Source organism: Tauraco erythrolophus, chromosome 7 (assembly GCF_009769465.1).
Source record: "Tauraco erythrolophus isolate bTauEry1 chromosome 7, bTauEry1.pri, whole genome shotgun sequence".
Lineage (NCBI taxonomy): Eukaryota > Metazoa > Chordata > Aves > Musophagiformes > Musophagidae > Tauraco > Tauraco erythrolophus.
The window spans coordinates 24,452,626-24,458,625 of NC_141471.1; positions in this window are offsets into that span (position 1 = coordinate 24,452,626).

Consider the following 6,000-nt stretch of genomic DNA (forward strand, 5'->3'; position numbering starts at 1 on the left):
AAAAGATTTGGGATGCCGAACAGGTGTTTGGGTGGAGTCCAATTTCATACAGAATAAAGCAGCTGTAGATTCAAGTGACTATCTGATTTAATCCTTTTTTAAAACATTTTTTTTGAAGCTGAGGGGTTGTCTCATTTCAAGATTCCGCGTTGCCAACATTCTTTGAGTATGTAGATAGCTGGGCTTGAAAACCAGGCTTTCCCTGTGACCTTTAGAACAGTTTTGCAATGTCATACTCCTGTGGAATAGAGGTTGAGAGCCACAGGATAGAAGTCAATTGCCAAATGATTGTAGTCACTTCTGTGGTTCAAACACACCAGGTAGAGTAGGAATTGGGCTGTGGGTCTCACACATGTCATGTGCAGGTGCAACAGCAGGTGTTACATGGGGTCTGCAAGCAGGGTAACTGAGCCTCAGAAGGTTCATGGCCCTTGGAAAAGGAAAAGTCTTCTGGCCATGGAAAGATACAAGAATCTCATTCTGTATCTTGCATTTTAGCTGAGTAGCTATTTAACTTATTTCTGAGGATAGTTTTAACAACTAACTTTCCTGGTGCATTTTAGGGGTTGCTGCAGAAGTTCTAACCTGCAAGCTTGTAAGTGAATGCAAGTGTTGTATGTTGTAAAACATGCACGAGATCTCTGAGTGTTTTCTACTTTACTGGTACCCTGCCTTCTAAACCACTTGCCACTGAGCCAAATGATTATTTTTTATTTGATAAATAAACCCTTTAAGCTTTCTTTATGTCACCAGATTTTTTGAGAAACTGTCAATGCTAAATCATACTTGTAGTTACCCAGCCCAATCTCCTAATGCGATGAGTGGTGAGCAGTGTTCCTATGAAGCACAAGAGGGATCCTGTGCAATGACTAGATGCAGGGTAAAACCCCCAACCAAAAAATCCTATTTGTAAACTTGGAGCAAAAAAATGGACAAAGCTGATGCACTTTTGTCCAAAACTGAACAAAACTTGTTAATCGCTGCACATCTGGATGTTCTCTCAGTTCACAAGAATGTCTTGTCCTTCTTGACATCAAAAATTTTGAAAGATTCCATCAACAGCCTAAGAGTTCAGTGGTCTAATTACTTGTTGAATGAAAGCATATTTCATATCAGCTTTGAATTTACTAGGTTTTAATTCAATTCAATGCCCTCTTATTCACACACCATGCTACCAGGAGAAGAGAAAGCACTGGCTTACTTTCCCTATAGCATCTATGTGACATATGATTCTGTTCCTGTCTGTTCCTCGCCATCCTGAACAATCCTGATCTTTCTGGTTTCTGTCACTGTCTTTCTCTGAACCTTGCAATGTCCTCACTGGGAATGGCCGGTGCACTGCTCCAGATCAGGCTCTACCTCCAATTTAACGTCAAAACAGATTCTGTGTGATGTGCTCTATATTTAGATTACAATTGCACATGCTTCCTGTTTCGAGGTAATATTCATACTCGAAACTAAATAATCAGCAAAGTCAAATGTTTTTATGTACGTTAGTCAAAAAGTCACTACTGTAAATGTACAATCATGCAGTTAAAATGCACTGTTGACTGTAATTTGGGGTGTAACTGGTACTGATATAAGAAAATTTAATCCCCATGTATTCAGAATGTAAATGTATTTTTCACATGGAAACATTTAGGGCAGTGCACTTATGGTAATAGGTGGCCAGATGAATAGAGACAAAATATTCATAGATCTACCTTTTTTATCAGGAAAAAGTCTTAATAATTTTTTTTTTTTATAAACTTAAATCATGATGGAATGTCAACCACTGAGAATTTGCTTGTTAAAAAATGCCCTGGATTTCAGTTACAGTCTATTATATTTGAGAAAACAAAAGTTAATGTGTGTGAGAAGTGTTATTCTTCCCATAGTATTAAATTGCTGTAATATTTTGTAATTGGAGTCAGTGTTATTTTTCCATCACGTCTATGCATACACAAGGCTCCATTGTGTATTCCTCAAAGCAAAAAAAATCAGATTTTATCAAAATTACAAAAATTCAAAGCAATTTCTGTAGGTTTTCAGCCTTTAAAAATGTGTTGCTCTCAGCATTTTAAAGTAGGCTAAATTCTTCAGAACTTTAGGCAGTTTAAAACTGTAAATCATGCTTGCAAAGTCATTGCTACTTAGTGTAGTCATTACAGCAAAGCTTAAGTTGTACAACTGGGAGGTAATTTTCAAGAATACCCCAAGTAAATTAGAAGTACAATGTCAACAGGGCTGTTCAGCCCATGTATCTTTCTTATTTTCTGTGGAAAGGAGAGAAGTAACATTGAGATGTTAAATTTAAATGTTAAATTATGATTATGACTTCAATCATTATGTAATTAATTATGGTTCAAAAATAATCTTTGGAATACCTATGGTAAATCAAAAGCTGAATATCTACTCATAACTTTTTTTTATTTTTTAACTTCCTTTTTCCTGATCCTTTGAAATATTGGCATGTGTTTTTCAGGCTTCATTTTTGTGCAATTGTGGTTCAGATAGTCATATAGAATATGTTCATTATGTTTGGCAAGTCATGAAGACATGTTGCAAAGTACGATAGAGCTATTAGTGCTCATTTAAACAATAACTGGCCTAGATATTCAGTGTAGTAAAATTCCATAGAACATTAACTGGTAAGAGAATGAACATTGGAAAGTTGGCCTTCATCTGCAAACAACAATTTATTTGAGTGCCTCAACGGAAGAAGGACATCAAACTCTCTTAAAGTGTGTCCAGAGGAGGGTGACCAAAATGGTGAAAGGTCTTGTAAGTGGTTGAGATCATTTGGTTTGTTCAGCTTGGAGAAGAGAAGGCTGAGGTGCGACCCCATCACAGTCTACAGCTTCGTCAAGGAGGGCAGTGGAGAGAAAGGTGCTGATCTCCTCTCTCTGGTGACCAGTGATAGGACAGGAGGAAATGGTATGAAGCTGTATCAGGGGAACTTCAGATTGGACATCAGGAAAGGTTCTTCACTGAGAGAGTGTTTGGTTACTGGAACAGGCTCCCCAGGGAAGTGGTCACAGTACCAAGCCTGTCAGAGTTCAAGGAGTGTCTGGGTGATGCTCTTAGCCATATAGTTTAGTTTTAGGTAGTCTTGCAAGGAACAGGGAGTTGGACTTGATGATCCTTATGGGTCCCTTCCAACTTGAGGTATTCTATGATTTGCTGGAAGAAGAAAAAATCTGCCCCCTGATGTGTAAGAGCTCATTGCTCAGAGGCAGACCATCTGCCACAGTCCTGAGCAATGGCAAGGAGCTTCCAGTAAGGTAAGACTAAGGAAGTCAATATCAATGCTGTCTGTCTGATTTCCCAAACCTGGAAAAGCCATCAATAAATTAAAATACTGTATCTCTGAAGGACTAAGCCTGTCAAATCATCCATTTCTAATCTATATGTACAATAAAAGGGAGTTTCAGATGTGCAGATCAGGATTTCCTTCATCCTGATTTAGATCATTCAGTGTGATATAGAAAATCTCTGCAATTTATTTAAGCCTTCTCTTTTGAATTAATCTTCAGTATTTATCATAGAAATGTTTTCCTAGCCAAATGGTAGAAGGAGGTAAATATGAGAGGTTTGCAAGGGAAGGGATGTAAAAACTTTTTCAGCTCTGTTTTGGCTAATCACTTCTAGAACATGTACTTTTAAAATGTCTTTATCTTTGTATTATTTGGCTGTATTTCTAAAAACAGTTTTAAAAATGATTCTTAAAATTAGTGAAAGGTAGAGTTGGCATACTAAAAAAATGCTATATCTATGGAGCTACTCTCATCGTATCTCTCCACATCCCCTGAGCCCCCAGTCTGGATAAAACTCTTCATTCATAGTCTAATTTAGATTAAAGCAGCTGTGCCTTGGCTGGTGCTGAGTTGGTCAACCTTCCATGTGTGATATCACCAAATCCCTCAGCATTTCTGGACAATGGTAATGGCAAGAGACTAATTAAATATACGATATACCGATCCAGGAAATGAGCCTATAACTGTGCAATGTAACTATTGCATAATGGGTGTAATACATACCCAATGCCATGAATTCTTACAGAAGTACTGACACAAGCAGCTGTGAAATAGCATGCCAGTGGGGACAGTTTGGGCTAACTGAAATAACTGTAGAGGTTGGCCACAGCCTGAAGTATAAGGATTTATGACTTTTGAAACAAGATTGAAGCATCATATTATAGTACTTATTTTTCTCTATAAATAGCACTTTCTGATTTTCTTTACCCACTCCACCCATGGTCCTTTTGATACCCTGCAGCAGAATTTCATAAGCTAATTGTGTGCTGTTTCAGCAACCGCTCGAGGATTTAATGGATACTTCGAGGTAACACTCTGCCTTGCCCATAGCGTATGACTGCAGTATAAGCAGCACAGAGCAAAACTTATGAGCCACTTTCTCCTCAAAGTTGATATATATTTCTAGATGTAATGCTGTGCCCTCAAAATGCCTGTCTTGCTCCCATCGTCAGCGTGTCGAATCATCATTTTATCTGTGTTTTTATATCTTGGAAACAATCTGTGAGAAACTGAATTTCCTCCCTCTGCCCTCTAATTGCTTCCCTTAATAAGATGATTGATGTAAGTAAGGTAAGAACTGCAGAATAATCAGGCCAGGAGCCCTGACCTTCCCTGGCAGGTGGTTCCTCGGCCAGGGGGCGCAGGCAGCCGCTGCAGAGCCGTGGATCCCGGAGCGCGGTCCCTCCGGTGGCGGAGCCCACGGAGGGCAGCCCGGGGGGCTGAAACGCTCCTACGAGCAGAAATGGGGGCGTCAGGAGTCCGAACTGTTGCCAGTGCAAGCAATGCAATTAATATTGATCTGCATGATGGTTTTAAGATTACAAAGAATTTTTTCTTTTTAATCTTTCAGACTATAACGAGCAGCATTCCTGTGATGCTTCCTCTGTATTATGCGCTTGTAACGGATGCAAAACCTTGCCGTGGGTAGTTTGACCTCGTATTCTCTTCCATCTGCCACTGTGCCGCCCTGACGTTCTTTCTCCTCTCCTGACTCACCTTCAGCGTATGCCAGGGCAGCCCTTCCTACCGCCTCTTCGGAAAACGGAGACAATCGCCACTCTTGTCCCATTTTCAAAAAGAAACGTAGTTAAGAAAGGCGAGATACACAGTGGTCCCGGGCTGTACCGCTGCCCGCGGCTTCCTGGTAGGTGGGAGTGGAGAATTTTGGGTTGCAGATGCAGCCAGCCCTCTGCTGAGGGAGAATAACCCTCGGGTTTCGGGGAAGGGACATCGTGATGACTCCTTGACGCTTCTGCCTCTTGCTCCAGCCTTGCTTTTGCCTCTTGCTTAGTCCAGAAGAGCGTGTTGTAACTTGAAATGATTGATTCTGCGTTGTAATCCTTTTCAACTCTCTTTTAAGTGTTAGTCCAGTGGAGAAAGTGGGGAGGGGGTGGAAGTTTAAGAAAGGAGGGAAAAAGATCATAGAGGAGAAACTGGAGGTTTGCTCTGAAAAGGAACACGTAAGGGAGGAGAGGGGCTGGCGGCAGAATGCCCGTCAGAGGGGGGACGGGGGGCAGTGCGAGCAGAGAGGGAGGAAGGGAGGGAAACCGCCCCGGCCGCCTTTCCCGAGGGCCCCCGCCCTCACCCGGCAGGGCGGGCTGACAGTGGATGCAAGTTCTGCGGCGGGGGTTCCCTCAGCCCCGGGGCAGTGCGGTACCGGGGCTGCCTCGCGGGGCGAGGGCGGCTGCGGATGCTCTGCGGCGCTCCCCTGGCTCCGGGGCTTCCCCTCCGGTCTCGCACTGGTCCCTCACGCCGTGACAAACGACTACATTTCCCAGCACTTCCCTCTTCCAAGCGGGCTCTGCGGGGAGCCTCGCCGGCTCTCGCCATCTCCTTCCCTCGCAGGGGGCTCGGCGCGGCGGGGCGGAGCTCGGCAGCCGCGGCCCCGCAGCCCCCCCCGTGCAGGCGCGGAGCCGGCGGCGCACGGCGGCGGAAGCCGGGGCGGCACACGGTGACGGCGGCGAGCGGGGCGGCGGGCAGCGCC